Source organism: Macaca thibetana, chromosome 13 (assembly GCF_024542745.1).
Source record: "Macaca thibetana thibetana isolate TM-01 chromosome 13, ASM2454274v1, whole genome shotgun sequence".
Lineage (NCBI taxonomy): Eukaryota > Metazoa > Chordata > Mammalia > Primates > Cercopithecidae > Macaca > Macaca thibetana.
In genome coordinates this window covers 82,193,280-82,214,689 of record NC_065590.1, presented here as the reverse complement: position 1 = coordinate 82,214,689, position 21,410 = coordinate 82,193,280, and the positions used below count along the sequence as shown (strand labels likewise).

Genomic DNA, 21,410 nt, shown 5'->3' with positions numbered 1-21,410 from the left:
GGGCAAGAAGAGTGAAACTCTGTCTCAAAAAAAAAAAAAAAAAAAAAAAGACTAAAATGGGCCGGGTGCAATGGCTCACGCCTGTAATCCCAGCACTTTAAGAGGCCGAGATGGGCAGATCACAAGGTCAGAAGTTCGATACCAGCCTGGCCAACATGGCGAAACCCCATCTCTACTAAAAATACAAAAATTAGCCAGGCATGGTGGCGCACGCCTATAGTCCCAACTACTCAGGAGGCTGAGGCAGGAGAATTGCTTGAACCTGGGAAACGGAAGTTGCAGTGAACTGAGATCACACAATTGCACTCCAACCTAGGTTACAGAGCGAGACTCTGTCTCAAAATAAATAAATAAATAAAAAAGGCTAAAATGGCAAATTGTATATTGTGTATATTTTACCACAAAGGTTTTCATACACACGTTATCAGAGTTCATCATACCCTTTGCCAATGGCATGGATCAGACCACGTTGATGGCTTTGTGTAGTCACCTTATTGCTCAGGGGTGTCTATAAAAGGAGACTCAGAAGCTGGCATCTTCATATTCTTTGGATCTCTGGAAAACTCTTCCAACTCAAATTAAGACTATCATTAAAGTGCCATTTTTTTTCAGTAAAGAAAGTTTAAATAAAATTAAGAGAATGTCTGCTACTGTGTTTTGTGAAAGTGGCTGGAGGAATAATTGTCAAAATTGGAGTACCTGTTAGGGGTGGTCTGAGTTAATGGCAAATGGGCTATTCACCTTGGGGAGGGGGCAATATCAAAAAACTAGCTGCTGTCTGCTGGGCGCAGTGGCTCACGCCTGTAATCCCAGCACTTTGGGAGGCCAAGGTGGGCAGATCATGAGGTCAAGAGATCAAGACCATTCTGGCTAACACGGTGAAACCCCATCTCTACTAAAGATACAAAAAATTAGCCCAGTGTGGTGGTGGGCGCCTGTAGTCCCAGCCACCCAGGAGGCTAAGGGAGGAGCATAGCGTGAACCCAGGAAGTGGAGCTTGCAGTGAGCTGAGATCATGCCACCGCACTCCAGCCTGGGTGACAGAGCAAGACTCTGTCTCAAAAACCAAACAAACAACAACAAAAAACCCCAAAAATCTAGCCACTCTCCTTCTGAGTGACAAAACCGAGGTACTGCGAGAGACCCATGGTGACTGCTGATGGAAAGAAGAGAGCCAAGCATATTCCACAGAAGAGAATAAATGTGAATTCCGATGTTGGCTCCAACTCAGCCACAGGGGTTGACACCTTGAATTGGAGGATGATTTTTTTTTTTTTTTGAGATAGTCTGACAGTCTCACTTTGTTGCCCAGGCTGGAATGCAATGGTGCAATCTTGGCTCACTGCAACCTCTGCCTCCTGGGTTCAAGTGATTCTCATGCCTCAGCCTCCCGAGTAGCTGGGACTACAGGCGAGTGCCACCACACCCAGCTAATTTCTGTATTTTTGGTAGAGACAGAGTTTCACCATATTGGCCAGGCTGGTCTTGAACTCCTGAGCTCAAGTGATCCCCTTGCCTCAGCCTTCCAAAGTGCTGGGATTACAGGTGGGACACACTGTGCCCAACCTGGAGGTTGATTTTTGCTCAAGCTGCCTCTCACACGGGCAATGTAGATGGCCTACTCAGAAGTGAACAGCAACGAGCTTTATTTACTTACTTACTTATTTATTTATTTATTTATTTATTTATTCTTGAGACAGAGTCTTGCTCTGTCCCCCAGGCTGGAGTGCAGTGGTATGATCTCAGCTCACTGCAAGCTCTGCCTCCTGGGTTCATGCCATTCTTCTGCCTCAGCCTCCTGAGTAGCTGGGACTACAGGCACCTGCCACCACGACCGGCTAATTTTTTTGTATTTTTAGTAGAGATGGGGTTTCACCATGTTAGCCAGGATGGTCTCAATCTTCTGACCTCGTGATCCACCCGTCTTGGCCTCCCAAAGTGCTGGGATTACAGGCTTGAGCCACCGCACCTGGCCCTTACTTTTTTTTTTTTTTTTTTTTGGAGACGGAATCTTGCTCTGTTGCCCAGGCTGGAGTGTTGTGGTGTGATCTGGGCTCACTGCAGCCTCCACCTCCCAGGTTCAAGTGATTCTCCTGTGTTAGCCTCCCAAGCAGCTGGGATTACAGGTGCGCACCACCACGCCTGGCTAGTTTTTTTGTATTTTTAGCAGAGACGGGGTTTCACCATGTTGGCCAGGCTGTTCTCAAACTCCTGACCTCAGGTGATCCACCCGCCTTGGCCTCCAACTGCTGGGATTATAGGCATGAGCCATCCTGCCCAGCCTACTTATTTTTTTTAAAAAAAATCTAATGCCACACCGAGGAGCCACACTGTAATAATTGCGGATGTACTGGCCCTGAAAGAAACCCACTAGAACACAAACAGTGGTTATTTCTAGGTGGAAGGATCATGGGTGATTTAAATTTTCTTTTAATTTTTTTTTCTTTTTTCTTTCTTTCTTTTTTTTTTTTTTTTTTTTTTACTGTTCCTTGAGGAGCAGGGCCACCTCATAGGCCATAGGCAGTGTATGCAATGGTTTCAACTTTCTTTTAAAACGTATTTTGTATTTTCTACACTTCATGTAGTGAGTGCGTATTTTTAATTTTTAATTTTTTCCCTACAACTTAATGCTCAGAAGTGAGCATGTATTTTTAATGGCAGAACGTAAATATAATTAAAAGTGTTCTTCATCACCAAGGGCCTTGTGGGTAGCTGTCTAGACTCTTCTAATTACGTTTCAGAAATCATTATGTAAGAATATATGCAAAAACAAATCTATGATAATAGAAATCAGATAGTTGGGCCAGTGGGTTGACTGGAAAGGGGGACTTTGTGAGGGGATTAGCAATGTCCCACCTCTTGTTTGGGCGATGGTTACACAAGTGTAAAAGCAGTTGTCGAAACTCAAGGTACTGAATGCTTAAATGTGTGCATCTTACTGCATGTTAATTATATTGCAGTAAAACAGGAAACCCTGAAAGAGAAGAAAACATCCATGCAAACAATCCCAGGGCTGTTTTGCAGTGCTGGCAGTGGGTATACTAGGAGACGGATGGTCAAGGGCCTGTGCCAGCCCGCACCAGGACTCTTACCAGCAGCCCAGCACCAGTGAAAGGGCTTATTGAGAACTGCTGGTCGGGGCTGCAGGCTGGGGCCGCAGGCTACAAGACAACTTACGTGCCGAGTAGCAAGCAGTGGAAGCTGACCCGGGAAGTCCATCCAGTTAGCAGCTGGGAGGCTGATGGTGCCGGCAGGGCAGTGGGTGGAGGCCTTTACAGCAGGACCATCTGGGTGTCAGACCTGCCTTTTGGACACTGCCATTAGCATTGCTGACTCTCAGGGGACCTTCAATGACAAAACCTGACTCTCCTAGGCCTCTGGCACTGTCTCAGCACAATCACAGACATAGCTGAGCAGATCTGGGTATGGATTGATTTTTCTTTTTTTCTTTCTTTCTTTTTTTTTTTTGAGACAAATCTTGCCCTATCGCCCAAGCTGGCATGTAGTGGCATGACCTCGGCTCACGTAACCTCTGCTTCCCATGTTCAAGTGATTCTCCTGCCTCAGCCTCCCGAGTAGCTGGGATTACAGGTGCCCCCCAACCTGCCCCACCCACCAGCCCCGGCTAATTTTTTTGTATTTTTAGTAGAGATGGGGTTTCACTGTGTTGGCCAGGCTGGTTTTGAACTCCTGACCTCAAGTGATCCACCCGCCTCAGCCTCCCGAAGTGCTGGGATTACAGGCGTGAGCCACCACGCCTGGCTGAAGGATTGATTTTTCCATTTCCTCCTTGGGGCTTTTGTGACCTCACAGCTCACAGTAATGCCATTCTCCTAAGAACACAGAGGCTTTAACGACCTTATTCACCTGTTCCTTAATGTGCTGGCTTGTGACACCTCTGTGTAAGGACCTATACTCCCTGGCTAGGAATAGTATATTTTTTTCTAATGGCACACTGAAATGGATTAATCTCAGTGTGTCCTTTGCAGGCTGGGGGTTAAGTGTGAAGACCCTGCAGTCAGACAGCCCTGGGTTTGAATCCAGCTACCCCGTGTAGCAGTTAATGTGACTTTGGAAATGTTACTTAACTGCCCTAAGCCTCATTCTGCTCATCTGTAAAGTGGAGATAGACCCCACCTCAGTGTTGTTGGGAGGATTAGGTAAAAAATGCATTCAAACCTCCTAACAGTTCCTGACCGATTGTGAGAGCTTTATAGATGTTAGCTGATGCTCTGATGCTGATGTTAATTACAGAGCTTGTAATACATATTTTACCATCAACCGATCCTTTTAATGACAGTGTGGCAGTAACAGGGTCACCCTCTCCAGGGGCCTGAGGGTCTGCATTGGAGGAAGGGTTTTCCACTCCTCATTTAGAGCTTTTCAGGAGCTGTCTCTTTCCAGCTGCGTTCTCACTCTGTCTGCTCCTGGCTTCTTGCGGTGGGCAGAATCTGCTTGAGGGACTTCCTTCCTCATGCAGGTGTTCCCAGAAGGCCCATGCGCGTTAGAGCTGCTTCATTAAAAATGGGTCTTGGCTCTGCTTGGCCTGCTGCTTACTTGGCATTTTTAGTAGGGCTCAACCTAGTACTTGTTTTGCATTTTTGCAGAATTCTGGTGCTTGCTTCTGATTCTGTTTTGCATTTCAAAAGTGTTGCTTCTGAAATTTCTCTTTGGCACCATGACCACCCTGGCCCTGGCTCTACGTTTCGGAGGCTCTGGGCATGGCGCCTGTCTTGTGTTCTGGCACTACGTGCATGCTGCAACAGTCTCTCTGATGATATATTTGGGCGTTTGAATGATTGATCTTGGATCTTTAGCTTTTTCAGAATCTGCGTCTTAAATCTGTGAGTTCGTCTGTATATTTAAAGCACTTACACTTGATCTCAATCAGTTTGGCTCCATAACAATAAAGCTTCCTCTGTTTCTATATTTGACACTGTGTGTTCATTGAGAAAGCTGAAGGTGAGTAACCCTGCTTTTTATAGGCTGCCTGCTGACCACAATAGGAAACTGGGCATATTTTGGGAAAGGGGAAAGCATAAATGTGTTGTAAAGCCCAAATCCTGATTTCTAACACTATTGTCTTCATGTGATAGGTTCTACTCGCTATGATGCAAGCTCTTTGAGAGTACGAGTTATTTATTGGAATGCTTCTTACCCCCAGAGTCCACATGCACTTGAAAAAATCAAATGCCTCGAGGTGCCAAATAGTAGGTATTCAGATGAATGAATTTCCATGAGGAGCTTAGATCACCTTAAAGAAAGCTGTATACGGAAGCATTAACTTTTTTCCCTTTGCTCCCATTTATTGGGATTGCTGGAGCTTAAAAGGCTTACAAAGCACTTCCTTCCAAAAATGTAACCAATACATTGCTTACACTGATAAATAACATTTTTAAAGTGAATACCAATCAAGTTATAAAATACCAACAATAAATTAACAGTAATTTTATCATCAAAGCTACAAAACACATTTTGGATTCTAAGGACACAACTGGAGCCAGGTGTCAGGACCACCTTAGCAGTTCACCCCTAGCCTGGGGTCACTGGTTCCCAAAGACCTGCACTGCTGGTGTTAGAAGCAGCCTGCATCCCTCAATTGTTCCCATCTAGGGGTTGGGGGGGCACACCAAGGTGGCACATCTGCCCCGATCTATTCAGAGACAAAGCAACAACAGCTCCCGTTGTTATTGTTGTTAAATAAATTATTCCTATAACATTTATTTATTTATTTTGAGACAAGGTCTCGCTCTGTCACCCCAGTTGGAATTCAGTGGCACAATCATAGCTCATTGCAGCCTCGAACTCCCTGGCTCAAATGATCCTCCCGCTTAAGCCTCCCGAGCAGCTGGGACAACAGGTGTGCATCACCATACCCAGCTATTTTTTTTTTTTGGTTCAGATGAGGTCTCACTGTGTTGCCCAGGCTGATCTCAAACTCCTGTGCTCAAGCCAGCCTCCTACCTCGGCCTCCCAAAGTGCTGAGATTACAGGTGTCAGCCACCGTGCTCAGCTGATTATATAATATTTTACAGTGCTCTTGAGCCAGCAGTCATTGAAGCTGAGATTGTACCTTTCCCCCTTTCATAGTCATTATTCACTTCATGCTATTTGAAATTCGAATGTCACCTCCCCACTGACAACCTCTCGGGAAGGTCACCAGTGCCAGGCCCTGTGCCTTCACCTGCTTCTCAGTTCTCACTGCTTCTTCCTCTCTCAGCCATTTTTTCTTCTCGAAATTCACCTCCCCTAAGCTGTCAGGACCCAGTGCCCTGGGGTCCTTGTCTCCTTTTGTGATGATGGCCTCTGCTCTGGGCTGTTCCCAGCCCACCCATGTCACACACTCACCCGGTGTGAACGGGCAGGTGCTGGGAGGCTCTTCCTGAAGCCCTCTGCTGTCCTCTGCCTCTGAATGTCTCCTTGGAAACCCCTCCCACATGAAGGGAGGGAGAGCAGCAGATGTAGCCTGTGTTCCACCCACCTCATCTCTGGTCCTCTACTCCGATCCCACATGTAACCATTTGGCTATGGGGCAGGTGGACGCCAGTCAGAAGCCTCTGCTTTCTTTCTGACTTTCTTTTATAATTCCCTAGCACTTCACTGCAGGCTGGAGACCAGATATCCCCCGACCTCCCCACGTCACACACTAGCCCAGTATGACGCCCCCAAGTTTGTCACACTTCCAGCTGGACATTTATAGTTCAGGGCCTTGTCTTGCTCTTCTTCCAGGAGAGAGACATTCTTAGTGGCCTCCTGGGAGGTTCAGAGCTTGCTCCATTTGTTTATCCACTGGAAGTAGATTCCTTACGCATTCTAAGAGCACCATAGAAGGTGATAGTGGCTGTTATTTAGTCATAATGACAGCACTCCCCTCTTGGCCTGGCATTTAAGGGCCTTTCACCATCAGTCCCCTCCCTGACACCTGCAGCTTCACCAGTGCTACTCTAGACAGGCTGGCTAGCTGATATCTCTCAGAACATTCCCTTGTGCTTGGCACCCCCACACTTTTACTGATGCTGTTCCCCCTGCCTGGAATGCCTTCCTTTCTTGTCTTTGTCCACCTGTTACTGATACTTCATCTCCATGGGGAGGCATCTAAACCAAAACAATGTCTCCACCCTCTGAAGGAAGTCCTAGCACGCTGGCTGTCTGACCTCAGTGACGCTTGTGCTTCCTTTCATTATGGCCTCATGCTGTCACTCTAAGGGGACAGGGACTTGTGCATTCTATTTCTTTTCACCTTCTATGTCTAAAGGACTTGATGCATTTTGTGTTGCATGCCATGTGTGCATGAATAAACAAAATGACTTCTAGATCTTCAATCAGCTCCTTTGGTTCAAAATTCCAGCAAGAACAGAGCCGAGCAAGTTTAGAAAACAGTTCCTGTATGTATACGTGTGTGCATGCGTGCTTTAACTCCAAGATTCCAAATCTTTAAAAGACAACTTTTGCTCATCAGATTTGTAAGGAGTTTTATCCTGAAGAGAAAATGGGAGAAATAGTAAAAATTACATTTATTTTAAATTACATGAGTAATACTCCTGCAATGATGTCAGTGCTCTGTGTCTCCACTGTCCAGTGTGGTAGCCATTAGCCACAGGTGGCTAGTAAGCACATAAAATGTGGCTAGTTTGCTGGAGGAACTGAATTTTTTTATTTAATTTAATTTAAGTAGCCACAAGTGACTAGTGGCTACCATATTGGGTAGTGCAGTTTAACTCGTTCCTCACCCCTCCATCCCTAGGCGCCCCCACCCAGCTCTACGCGGTAACCAGCGTTAACACTGTGCTGTATATCTATTACAGATCTTTCTTTGTTCATAACAGCATATTTCACGCACATAGTTACATACACACCCCGTTGGTTTGGCCTGTGAGGGTGCATACAAACGGAATCATATCATAGGTGTTTTACAGCCTCCTTTTTAGTTTTTGTTTTTTTGTTGTTTTTTGTTTGTTTTTTTGTTTTGTTTTTGAGATAGACTCTCGCTCTGTCACCCAGGCTGGAGTGCAGTGGCATGATCTTAGCTTACTGCAACCTCCGCCTCCTGGGTTCAAGCAATTCTCCTGCCTCAGCCTCCCGAGTGGCTGGGACTACAGGAGCCCGCCACCATGCCTGGCTAATTTTTTTGTATTTTTAGTAGAAACGGGGTTTCACCGTGTTAACCAGGATGGTCTTGATGTCCTGACCTCGTGATCAGCCTGCCTCGGCCTCCCAAAGTGCTGGGATTACAGGCGTGAGCCACCGCGTCCAGCCGCAGCCTCCTTTTGAATTAACAGTATGTTTGAGAGCTGTCTGGGGCGGTGCTCAGAGCTCTGCTTCATTCAGTTCAGCTGCTGCCTAGTGTGCATTGCATGACTGTTTCCTTCCTTATTTAGTCAGGCCTCTGTCTTCTTTTTAATATTAAAACATTTTTTTTCTTTTGGAAAAACAATAGAGATGGAGATATTGCCATGTTGCTCAGGCTGGTCTCAAACTCCTGGGCTTAAATGATCCACCCACCTTGGCCCCCAAAGTGCTGGGATTACAGGTGTGAGCCACTGCACCTGGCCTATCCAGTCCTCTATTGATGAGCATTGTAGGTTGTTTCCAAACAAAGGCACCAGATCCATCTCTTACCTGCTTCTCTGTGCATACGAGCAGGTGCAGATACCCAGACACGGGCTTTCTGAGCCAAGGGGAGGAAAAGCGTCCATATTTCTCCTGTGGTGCTCTCACCCCTGGTTCTCCTGGACCGTGTATGCAGGGTCAGGGCTGACGTGTGTATGAGCCGTAAGTCTGAGATGCGGCTGGGGAGCCGTTATTTATTTAGTTTTTTTAAGGAAACTGACAGTTGTGTCCTACTCTGATCTGTTTCCACTCCCCACACTGAGGAGCTGAAACTTAGATTTTATCAAACAGGCTGTGATGGGCCCTAAAAATACTGAGACATTAATAACAATTTGAAGCTGACAGACACAGACAGCAGGCATCTGCAAGCTGAGTCAGTGCAGACTTGAGCAAGATCAGGAAGGCTCCACGCCTCGTTTTCTAAGTTACATTTCTCAAGCCTCGTTCATTAAGCTTATCCTGGGGCACAAGCGTAAGATAACTGGGTTTAAGGACCTATGTGTTGGCTAGCATTTGAATATTAGGTGTCGAGCAATGAATAAGACAAAGATTCACCATATGATCTGTACCAGAGTCACTTTTCCTTTTTTTTTGAGACGGAGTCTCGCTCTGTCGCCCTGGCTAGAGTGCAGTGGCATGATCTCGGCTCACTGCAAGCTCCGCCTCCCGGGTTCACGCCATTTTTCTGCCTCAGCCTCCCAAGTAGCTGGGACTACAGGCGCCCGCCACCGCGCCCAGCTAATTTTTTGTATTTTTAGTAGAGACAGGGTTTCACCGTGTTAGCCAGGATGGTCTCGATCTCCTGACCTCGTGATCTGCCTGCCTCGGCCTCCTAAAGTGCTGGGATTAGGGATGAGCCACCGTGCCCAGCCTCTTTTTTTTTTTTCCTTTTTGAGACAGAGTCTCACTCTGTCACTCAGGCTGGAGTGCCGTGGCATGTTCTCGGCTCACTGCAACCTCCGCCTCCCGGATTCAAGTGATTCTCCTGCCTCAGCCTTGCCACCCCACCCAGCTAATTTTTGTATTTTTAGTAGAGATGGGGTTTCACCATGTTGGCCAGGCTTGTCTTGAACTCCTGACCTCAGGTGATCCGCCCGCTTCGGCCTCCCAAAGTGTTAGAATTACAGGCGTGAGTCACTGTGCCTGGCCTGTACTGGAGTCACTTTCTAAGTAAGCAAAGGAGGCCAGACCTTGGGCACAGCAGAAAAGCCAGGGTCAATTAAAGCGAGGTGAGAAGCCATCACTTGTCTCTGGTGGCCACAATGTATCTTGTCTGATGCTTTTTTTTCCCCCTCTTCCTGATTTCAAACCATGCTAAAAAGAAGATTATTAAAGATTCAATACTAATGTAGGCTAGGCGAGCCCCAAAGTGAGGCTTAGTCTGTGAGGGTTCTTGGCTTTGCCCAGGAAAGAATTCAGGGGCAAGCTAGTGATAGAGTAGAAGAAAACAGCTTTATTGAAGTGGCAGCATTACAGCTCCAATGGTGTTCCAGCTCCATGACTGCTCCTGCAAGGCAGGGCTACCGCGTAGACAATCTGTCTGAGAATGGTGGCTCAGGGCAGCTTTGCAGCGGTATTTATACCTACTTTTAATTATATGCAGATTAAGGGGCAGTATGTGCAGAAATCTCTAAGGAAGGGGTAGTAACTTTTGATTCATCAGGTCATTGCTGTGGAAAGGGACAGTGACTCCTGGCTGTTGCCATGGCAGTAGTAAACTGACATAGCACACTGGTGGGTGTGGCTTATGAAAAGATGCTTCTGCCTTACCTTGTTTTAGCTAGTCCTCAATTTGGTCCGGTGTTCAAGGCCCCCCCACCCCCAGAGTCAAGTCCTGCCTCCTACCTCGTTACACAATATTTTCCCTGTGATTATTGGGGGCTTCTAATGAATTTATTTATTTATTTATTTTGAGACTCTGTCACCCAGGCTGGACTGCAGTGGTGCAATCTTGGCTCACTGCAACCTCTTCCTCCCGGGTTCAAGCAATTCTCCTATCTCAACCTCCTGAGTAGCTGGGATTACAGGCACGCGCCACCATGCCTGGCTAATATTTATATTTTTAGTAGAGATGGGGGTTTCACCATGTTGGCCAGGCTAGTCTCGAACTCCTGGCCTCAAGTGATCCGCCTGCCTCAGTCTCCCAAAGTGCTGGGATTACAGGCGTGAGCTACCGCATCCAGCCGGCTTCTGATGATTTTAAAATTCCACTCTGGAGGAGCTAGTGATGGCTGATAAGAAAATGAAGGAGGAAAGCAGTACACAGCAAGTGACAGCCTTTCCATTTGAAACGTCCCTCCAGCAGTCGGGAGTGGGAGATATTTGGCAGGAGTGGGCCACTGTCAATGAAGAGCTGAGGAAGGGAGAAAGGTGGAGTGGACGTGGGAAGAGATGGAGGGCGCAGAGGCTCAGAGGGACAGACTCTGTTCATCTGCTCATCTGACAAGCTGTGAAGGCACACACACAACATTGGAAGGGTGAAGATATCCATTCGGATTAAGGCAGAGATCCACACGTGTTAATGGAAATGAAAACAAAGGAGAAAATTCACTGATGTTTAATCCTCCACAGGCCAAGCTTTTTTTTTCTTTCTTTTTTTTTTTTTTCTGAGACAGTCTCGCTCTGTCGCCCAGGCTAGAGTGCAGTGGCGTGATCTCGGCCCACTGCAACGTCCGCCTCCTGGATTCAAGCGATTCTCTTGCCTCAGCCTCCTGAGTAGCTGGGATTACAGGTGCATACAACCACACCTGGCTATTTTTTGTATTTTTAGTAGAGACGGGGTTTCACTATGTTGGCCAGGCTGGTCTTGAACTCCTGACCTCGCGATCCACCCATCTTGGCCTCCAAAAGTGCTGGGATTACAGGTGTGAGCCTCCACGCCCGGCCAGCCAAGCTCTTTTCTTTTCTGCACATCCCCTGTCCTAATGTAGTCGTAACTTTCATAGTTTTGGTCCTACTTTGGATGCAGTTGAGTATATATCTTCCTCATTAAATGCTCTAGCCTAGGAATGTTTCCATGTGGTTGCCTAAATTATGTCTTGTTTATTGCTGAAATTATTTTGTTGTCTTCCAAATTATGTCATGGAGGTTTGTACTTACTTAATCGATACCTTTCAGCCAGCTGGCTAAGCTCCCCTCAGAGTTCCTTTGTTTACAAACATCCTGGTGAAGTATGTCCTGTGCCTGTGATTGGCAGGTGTGAGAGAAATAGATGCTGGTTCTGGAAGGCTCCTGCCTGTGGCTTTCCCCCCTGAGTTTTCATCAGCTTTTCAATGTATCTGTTTTACTGGGCAGTCTTCAGACTCTGGCCCCAGTTCCTCTTGTTTCTTATGGCTGGTATCAAACCTCGCACATCACCCTGGTGGTGTGGTTTTATTGGTGCCAACCTTCCTTAGTGGTGGGATGAGTTTCTAATCCAGTTTGCATTGCCAGTGTGGCTATGAAGCTCCGGGGGTGGGGTCCCCGCTTTCGTCATCAGTTCCAGGCGCTCAGCTTCTCCCTCTGGGTGCTGGCAGTTGTGGATGTGGGTGGCTGTTACTCAGTGCTTGGGCCATCTGGCCCTTCCTTTCTGTTCTCTTTTCCCCACCACCCAGGCTCCGGCCGTTATTTTCTCTTCTTATCTTTATTTTTTTTGAGACAGGCTTTTGCTCTGACACCCAGGCTGGAGTGCAGTGGTGTGATCTCGGCTCACTGCAACCTCCGCCTCCCGAGTTCAAATAATTCTTCCACCTCAGCCTTCTGAATAGCTGGAATTACAGGCACATGCCACTGCACTGGGCTAATTTTTGCATTTTTTGGTAGAGACGCAGTTTTGCTATGTTGCCTGGACTGGTCTTGAACTCCTGGGTCCAAGCGATCCTCCCACCTCAGCCTCCCAAAGTGCTAGGATTACAGGCGTGAGCCCCTGCACCCGGCATCCTTATTTTCTTATGCCTTGACTTCTGCTTCTTCTCTAGATGTTCTCCCTTCTTCTGAGCTCTTTAAACTCAAATTCAACCATAGCCAGACCCATGGCTACCCATCCTAATACACCATTCTCATCCTCCAGTACCTCCTCTTCAGAAAGACCTCAAATGACTCCCCGCAGCTGCAGAATGCCACCGAGTTCCTCACCTGAGCAGTCAGAGCTTCTTGCAGCCTTGGGGCCCACAGGACTGCTGCTTGAAATCTGCCCTCTAGCTACTCTCAGGCCTTTCCTGCTCCCGAAGAGACCATTGAAATTCTTGAGTCTTAAAAATATGTGTACCTTTTGACTCCATTGCTGGAAATCCAGTCTAAGGAAATAATCCACAAAATGGAAACAGCTATAATGTTTACACACTCTTTCCAGCATTGTTTTAAATAGCACGAAAGTGTAAACAAGATATACGTCAAACAATATGGAAAAGATTTGATGCATTATTGTGGATCTTCTCACTGGAATTTGAAGCACACATTCAAAATGATAATTATGATGACAATTCAACACCAGGATAAACACTTAAGAAACAGAATGAAGAGGACTAGGGAGCTGCCAGCTACAGAGCCCAGTGTGTGTCCCAGCACATATTCGGTGTTTTGCTCACCTCCCACAGACAAGAAAACCCACAGAGGGTGTGGCACACCTGCCTGAGGTCACATAGCTCATGGTCCCAGTTTTGCTGAATTCCAAGGCATGTTCTTCTTATGCTATAGAATACAAAACTGTGTATGTAATTTAAGCTATTTAATACTTTATTTTTAGACAGAGTCTCGCTCTGCTTCCCAGTCTGGAGTACAGTGGTGCAATCTCAGCTCACTGCAACTTCCACCTCCCAGGCTCAAGTGATCCTCCCACCTCAGCCTCCCAAATAGCTGGACTACAGGTGTGTGACACCGTGCCTGGCTAATTTTTGTACTTTTTGTAGAGATGGAGTTTTGCCATGTTTCCCAGGCTGGTCTCGGACTCCTAAGCTCAAGTAATCCACCTGCCTCAGTCTTTATTGTGCCTTTTGTCTCCAACTAGACTGTAAGAGCCTCCAAACCAGTCCTGTCTTGGCAATGTCTCATATTGCCAGGTAGCTCTTGGCACAGTGGGAGGACCCGTAATGGATACTCAATATATGAGTCAGCAAATCTTATTCTCCCTCCAGTTGTGACCAACCTGGTGTGGGGCTGGTTGGTCACTCTAGGGGGTGGCAGGAGAGGCTCTGGCATGATGCTGGGATGCTCTTGTGCTCCCATGGCTCATCAGGCTCCTGAGCCAGAATCCTCCACCAGTTACCACCTCTACTCAAAGGAAGCATCTTTGGCTGAGCACAGTGGCTCATGCCTGTAAACCCAGCACTTTGGGAGGCCGAGGAGGGTGGATCACTTGAGGTCAGGAGTTCAAGACCAGCCTGACCAACATGGCGAAATCCCATCTCTACTAAAATACAAAAGTTAGCCAGGCATGGTGGCGTATGCCTGTAATCGCAGCTACTCAGGAGGCTGAGGCAGGAGAATTGCTTGAACCCGGGAGGCAGAGGTTGCAGTGAGCCAAGTTCGCACCACTACACTCCAGTCTGGTTGACAGAGTGAGACTCCATCTCAAAAAAAAAAAAGAAAGAAGCATCTTTGCCTTCACTATCTGCCAACTTTTTTTTTGAGACAGAATCTTTCTGTGTCGCCCAGGCTGGAGTACCATGGCACGATCTAGGCTCACTGCAACCTCCATCTCCCAGGTTCAAGTGATTCTCCTGCCTCAGCCTCTTGAGTAGCTGGGACTACAGGCGTATGTGCCACATTAGGCTAATTTTTGTATTTTTAGTAGAGATGGAGTTTTACCATGTTGGCCAGGCTGGTCTCGAACTCCTGACCTCAAGTGATCCTCCTGTCTCCACCTCCTAAAGTGCTGGAATTACAGGCATGAGCCACCATGCCTGGCCTATCTGCCAATTTTTAAAAAACTTTTTATTTTGAAATATGGATTCATGGGCAGTTGCAAAAAAAGGCACAGAGAGGTCCTGTGTACCCTTCACCCAGCCTCCCCCAGTGTGAACATCTGCATAACTATAGTTCAGTATCCACACTAGGAACTTGATGGTGGTACCATCCACAGAGCCCATTCAGATTACATCAGTTACACATGACTTTTCAAGAATAATCTGTTCTGGAAATTGTCCTTTCCTACTTGAGCACATTTTCTTCATATCCCCACCTGGAATATTTACTCTTAGTTCAAATCTCCCACATCTCCGAAGTCAGAGGGCCTCCCTGGCTCTGTTCCTGACTCTGTTCCTCACTTCCTGTGTGATCGTGGGCGAATCAGGCAACCTCTCTGAGCCCTGGTTTTCTCTTCTGAAGACGGACAATACTAACCTCATGGTATTTTATTTTTTTAACAAAGTGCTCAAGTTAGGCAGTTAAAATAATAGGCAGTCAGGAAATGTCTGTTTTCTTTTCACCCTTTCTGACATGGAAAACCCTCTTTCTCACCAAACAATGGAATCCTTCTCTTTTAAATAATGTTCAAAATTAGTCTCCTCTGACACCTTCTATCCCATCTCTAGTTTCCTCAGCAACCCTGCTCTGTGTGTGTGTGACAGTTAATTCGTATGATCCTGATTATATGTTCCATGTTCCTGGTGAATGTATTTTCAATTCTATTTTTTACCTACCAACAATACAAGGTATTTGCAGGCAAAGACCTCAGTTCTTTAATTTTACAAGTCAACATATGAGATAAGAGCCTAGGTTTAGTGCCATCTGTAAAACAAGGATAACTGTATCAACCTCATAGGCTTTTTGTAAAGATTAAAATGAAAGAATGCATAATGCCTGGAACAGACAAGCTCAAAACACGTTAGCTGTTGCTGACGGTCATCATGACGCCCTTTCACTTGTGTTTCCTCATGGAGCTTTGTCCTTGGGCAGGGTCTCATTCTGTCACTCAGGCTAGAGTGTAGTGGTATGCAGTGCAGTGGTATGATCACGGCTCACTGCAGCCTTGACCTCCTAGTCTCAAGCAATCCTCCCACCTCAGCCTCCCAAGTAGCTGGGACTACAGGCATGCGCCACCATGCCTGGCTGATTTTATTTTTATTTTTAGAGATGAGGTCTCACTTTGTTGCCCTGGCTGGTCTCAAACTCCTGGGCTCAAGTGATCCTCCCACCTTGACCTCCCAAAGTATTGAGATTCCAGATGTGAGCCACCATGCCTGGCCTTGGATTTAGATGTCTTAACCGTGATTGGTACTTCACATCCAAGAATAAAATAAAGGTAAAGGACATTAAGGGCTATCGTTGCTCCAACATTCCATTTTTTTCTACCCTGCCTTTTTTCTCCTAAGTTGGGAAAAAGATTTTAATAATAATTATCATAGTAATACTGATGATGATGATGATGATGAAAGCTAACAATTACTGAGTTCTTATTGTGTGCCGGGAATAGTTGTAAGAACTTCACCGTGTTAACTTATCTAGTCTTCACCACAACCCTATTAAGTAGATTCCCTTCCTCCCATTTTGCAGATAAGTAGACCAAGGCACACAAGATTGTACAGCTTGCCAAAGCTGGAACTGTATTTGAAACCAGGCTTTCTATTTCCCCAAAATGGTTGGGATAAAATTTTCCTGCTGTTAGTGGTCCCGAGAGACAGAGAATGGAAAAACATTCTGTTTATTTTCATCTATTCTTTGCTTGAAGAGCATATCGAAGCCGAAAGAAGCCTGTAGTTCGTGAAGAATTGAAGCCCTGACATTAAATCAATCAGACACTTTTCTCTCCTTTTAAATTCCCATCCTCAATTAAGGTGGCAATCAGATTAACCAAGATTGGCCGGAAACGGGTGAGCATCTCGGAAGCTCCAGAGCTCCAAAAGGTCAGGCCGCTGACAGCTACTGATTTGTCTGTTACTTCAGGCAAGTCTCACCCACACTGTCTCCCCAGGGAGAATTCAGCTGCTGTTTAATTCTACTCCCAGTAAGATCTGTTTGGAAACTCAAATCCTGCCTCCTTCCCCAAATTCATTTTCATCAGCATTTCTTCTTGATCTCTTCAATCCTGAATCTTTCCAAGACGAGATATAGGTCCCGGCCCCTGCAGATGTGCCCCTCTGCTGCACACCAGTCCTGCAGCCACGTGGTGCTGTTCGATTTCCTTATCACCAATAAAACAAAACCAGGCTCTGCCTGTATGATTCCTGGCTTTAATAACCAAAGGCAAATTGCTGCGTCACTCAGAATAATGAAAAACTGGAAACAACAGAGAATGATTAAATAAATCAGGATCCAGTCAAAAGATGAAATAATAAGTAGCCATTAAAATTAAGTTTTGAAACATTTTCTTTTCTTTTCTTTTCTTTTTTTTTTTGAGATGGAGTCTTGCTGTTGTTGCCTAGGCTGGAGTGCAATGGCACGATCTCGGCTCATTGCAACCTCTGCCTCCTGGGTTCAAGCGATTCTCCTGCCTCAGCCTCCTGAGTAGCTGGGATTATAGGCGCCCGCCACCATGCCCAGCTAATTTTTTTGTGTATTTTTAGTAGAGACAGGGTTTTGCCATGTTGGCCAGGCTAGTCTTGAACTCCTGACCTCCTGATCCACCTGCCTTGGCCTCCCAAAGTGTTGGAATTACAGGCATGAGCCACCATGCCTGGCCAAAAAATCTTCAGTAAGAAAGTAAGTGCTCACAATATAAGAAGAAATTAGGTTTTAACACTATCCTGTAGGATCCCTATTTTATGCATATATATTTAAAAATATACATAAACATGGACACAAAAACTAGAACAAATACACTGGAATTCTAATAGTTATCTTTGAATTACATGATTCTAAGTGATGTTCATTTTCTTTTTTCCCCCGTTTTATAAATTTATACCTGTGAGCATCTATTCCTTTTAAATTCAGAAGCAAGGAAAAAGGGAAAAGAAAAGAGGGAACATTTTTGTTTTTCTTAAAATTGTCCCTATTGGAGGGTTATTGATTTTTTGTTTCATGGATTCACCAGTACTTACCAGCTGTCTCCACCCCTCACATCTCACATGTCACCTCTTCCAGGAAGCCTTCCTAGATTCATTAAACTCAGAGATTTCTTCAGTTTTATGGACTCCTTAGTCTCATTGTGACATATCCTTGACCTTAAATGTGTGCAGGTTTTGTGTCCCCAGCTAGAGAGTAAGTTCCTCGATGGCAGAACCTGTCTATTTTAAACTTCCTTCTCTTCCCCACGCTACCCAGCAAGTGCCCTGCAAACTGCTGGGGTCCATTAATGTCAGTGAACACAAGTGCCTCGTGGAAGGCACTTGAATGAGACGCACCTCTCTCTCTGAGCTTTGTTCCATTTCCTCCAATTCATTTGAAGGGGGTGTCCATGCCATTAGCCCTGGGTCAGATTTTATTGTAAATTGTTTAAAAAGAATTCCATTTGCTTTGGTAGGAATGATCAAGTCCAGCCCTCGTCTTTACAAGAAGATTATAAAGCTGAGAAAATAAATACAAACTATATTGAGCAAAAAGGCATTTTTCTTGGTGAATGGGGATGAGGGAGTTGATGTTTATAAGAAGGAAAGGAAAGGCCAGGAGGGGAGGTGACTTCCCCGAGTCTCACGCTGATCAAAGGCAGGTGAAGTCACACATCACGCCAGCTTTCCTCCAGCCCTGCTGGGCTCAGGATACTGTATTGAGGTCAGAAGAAAATGAGACCTAGGAATTTACAGTTTATCTTGGGAGAAGAAACGATGAGTCACTGAAATAACTTCGCCTGAACAAGCAGTGGGAGAAGATTATATAAGGTGATACAGTGCGAAGGATGCACAGAGGTTGAGCTGGCAGAGAGCACGCTGTGCCTGTGGTCGGAGGGTGTTCTTCATGGAAGGCTTCCAGGGAGCTCAGCAGGTGTCAGGATCCGCCAGGTGTCAGGTCCGTGGCGCTGACTCTCCTGCTCTTTCAACATCTCCAGCTTGTGACCGGTCCCCGTCACCCAAACATCCTCTCATTCACAGCTACGGGGCTGTGTGGCTCCCCCAATCTGCTTCTCTTCCAGCCTCCCAGACCTTCTCACTGTGGATTCTGGCTGCTGGACACAGAGTATTCCAGGAGGCAGGGCATGGGTGAGAGGACCCCCTACAGTGGAGGAAGGACTTGAAGATGAAGCAACTGTCCCCACCTCTATTGGGGCATCCCTTGTTAAATCCTAAGCTGAAGGGTTGACATTTAATGCAGCACAGGCCATGCTACCTGCTTGACCATGAAGCAAACTAAATTAAATATTTGCCTTAGAGCTACATAAAGAATGAATTGAAGCGATGAGACTGGCCAGGTGCCTGGGACTGAGTGGCAGGTGTTAAGGAGGCTTCCAGCAAGGTGGCTGTGGCAAAGGAGAGCACAAGATAAACTTGGGAAATTGTTAGAGATATGTTTTTTCGAAAGTGATGGAAGAATTAGGGAAGTTTCATGGCAGAGAAGAACATGCTATGTGACCTTGGGCAGGGCACTTAACCTCTCTGATCCTGCCTTTTTATGTGTAAAATGAGAATAATAGTATCTACTTTATGGGGTTGTTACAAGTCTTATATAAAATATTTGTAAAGTGCTTGTCCTAGTGCTTAGTGCAGAGCTGGTGGTAAACCCTGGAATTTTTTAAAATTTATTTTATTTGTAGGACTCTTATCAATGAAGAACTTTGTATCCAACAATAATAAACAGACATATTGCAAGTTACATTTTGTAGAAGAAGCAAATAAGACTGGCTGCAACAAAAGAAATTAGATACCTGCATTCTAGATTCTTTATACAAACAGTCCGTTCTATAAATAGTAGAATTAAATGCAAACCAAATGCTTTTAAAAGTTTGTATACCTACATGGCAATTACAATCTCCACATGCTAAAAAGAACAATAACACAGAACACAGCATTCTTAATGATTATAGCACATTTAACACCTTCAGCCATCCTCTGGGTTTTCAGATCATATTGGCAACTGAAATTTCACATCCACATGCGCTTGCTTGGCTAAGGTCACTGTTTCAGAGAGCCTTCTGACCATTCTAGCAGCTTCCTCCAAGTGGTCACAAGCAAGAATTTTAAGCCCACTGTCTACTCTCGGTGCCTTAGCATCATCAACTCGTGTACTTTGTAACCCCCACAACAGGTATTTTAATTTCCACATCTTTTACTGCCGTGACTGTACCCTGTGCAAAAACACCACACTGCATGATTCCTCCAAAAATGTTGACCAGAATAGCCAGTACCTTTTTATCTGAAGTGATATGCTTAAGTGCTTTTGTTACTTGATGGACTGTAGCACCACCACCAACATCAAGGAAGTTGGCTGGAGTCTCTCCCCAAAGCTTTTTTTTTTTTTTTTTTTTTTTTTTTTGAGACAGAGTTTTGTTCTTGTTGTCCAGGCTGGAGTGCAGTGGCACCATCTTGGCTCACTGCAACCTCCGCCTCCCGGGTTCAAGCGATTCTGCTGCCTCAGCCTCCTGAGTAGCTGGGATTACAGGTGCCCGCCATCACACCTGGCTAACTTTTGTATTTTTTGTAGATACGGGTTTCACCATGTTGGCCAGGCTGTTCTCGACCTCCTGACCTCAGGTGATGTGCCCACTTCGGCCTCCTAAAGTGCTGGGATTACAGGCATGAGCCACCACGCCCAGCCCCTGAAGTTTTATTATATCCATTGTGGCCATGGCCAAACCAGCACCATTTGCTAGACAGTCTATATTTCCACTGAGGTCAATGTAGTTGAGATCTGCCTTAGCAGCATCTTTGTCACTTTCATCTTCCTGGGTTCAGTTCTATAAATCAAAGATTTTCTTTTGGTGATAGGCTGAATTAGAGTCAAAATTGATCTTTGCATCCATCACAGCACGACTCCATCTGAATCTTCCACTGTTGGATTTATTTCTTATCATGGTTGCATCATATTTCAGAAAAAGGCTGTAAAGCTTGACCGTGTTTTCTGCTGCAGAATCCACAGTATTAGGTGGAAATCCCATCTTCTGTTCAAGCCGGAGAGCTTGTTCCTGTTTGATGCCTTCTACGATATCAACAGGTTCTTTAATTGCATCAGGAGTCTCAGCAGCAACATCTGCAATGTTGACATCACCATGTGAACTTCCTATTAATACAGGACCTTGAAATGACCTTTCCATCACTATTGCAGAGTAGTCTTCTCCCCTGGGGTACTTTCGCTCCAATGCTTGATTGCATATTCTGCCCTTTTCTCCCATTTGCTTTTTGAACAACTTTTTCCCAATCATTTGTGAGGAAACATCTTTTGCTTCTTCTGGAGAGAAAACTGTCTTCACTCCTCCTTTGAGGCCACTTTCAAATGTTCCTTTTCCTCTACCATCCACTAAAACCTGCGCCTTCATCTCAACATCTTTTGAACCTGCTTCTTACTACTTGTGAGTCCCAGAGAACTTGCCAGCAGTACTCATAGTTACAGTTTATCCTGCACATGTTATTTCTTTCTTCTGTACCTACTTTTTTGGCAATTGCATAAGCTTCATCTGGTGACTTTGCCACACATATCCTTTGGGAACAGAGATGCCAGCTTCTTGCAATAATTCCATACTCATGTATTCATGTAGTGAGAGATTCCTGTGCTGTTTTTGCTGTACTTGGAGTCCATGGTTATTCAACAATCCAGAACCTCCTAGAGCTTGAGCAGTGGCCCACAGGGCCATCCAGAGCAGGTGGCTCCGAAGGGTGGCTGTAGCCAACAGCCGCCTGTAGAACATGGAGGCTGCCATTTCTAAGTCAGACCCATCCCTTCGGTGCCTTCTGCAGCCATACAGGCCCCTGGAATTTTTTTAGATTTTAAAATCAGCATGAGAGAGACCAGAGTGGCAA

General features: G+C 45.7%; 2 protein-coding genes and 1 pseudogene across 2 annotated transcripts in view; 1 reads left to right on the top strand and 2 right to left on the bottom strand.

Moving 5' to 3' along the window:
* The window catches only part of PTRHD1 (peptidyl-tRNA hydrolase domain containing 1), a 385,343-nt gene that overhangs the window by 275,369 nt on the left and 88,564 nt on the right, over positions 1–21,410 (bottom strand). The window lies entirely within an intron of this gene.
* Positions 1–21,410, top strand: part of EFR3B (EFR3 homolog B) — a 114,668-nt gene that overhangs the window by 17,062 nt on the left and 76,196 nt on the right. The window lies entirely within an intron of this gene.
* On the bottom strand, positions 19,516–21,319 carry LOC126933683 (succinate--CoA ligase [ADP-forming] subunit beta, mitochondrial-like; annotated as a pseudogene).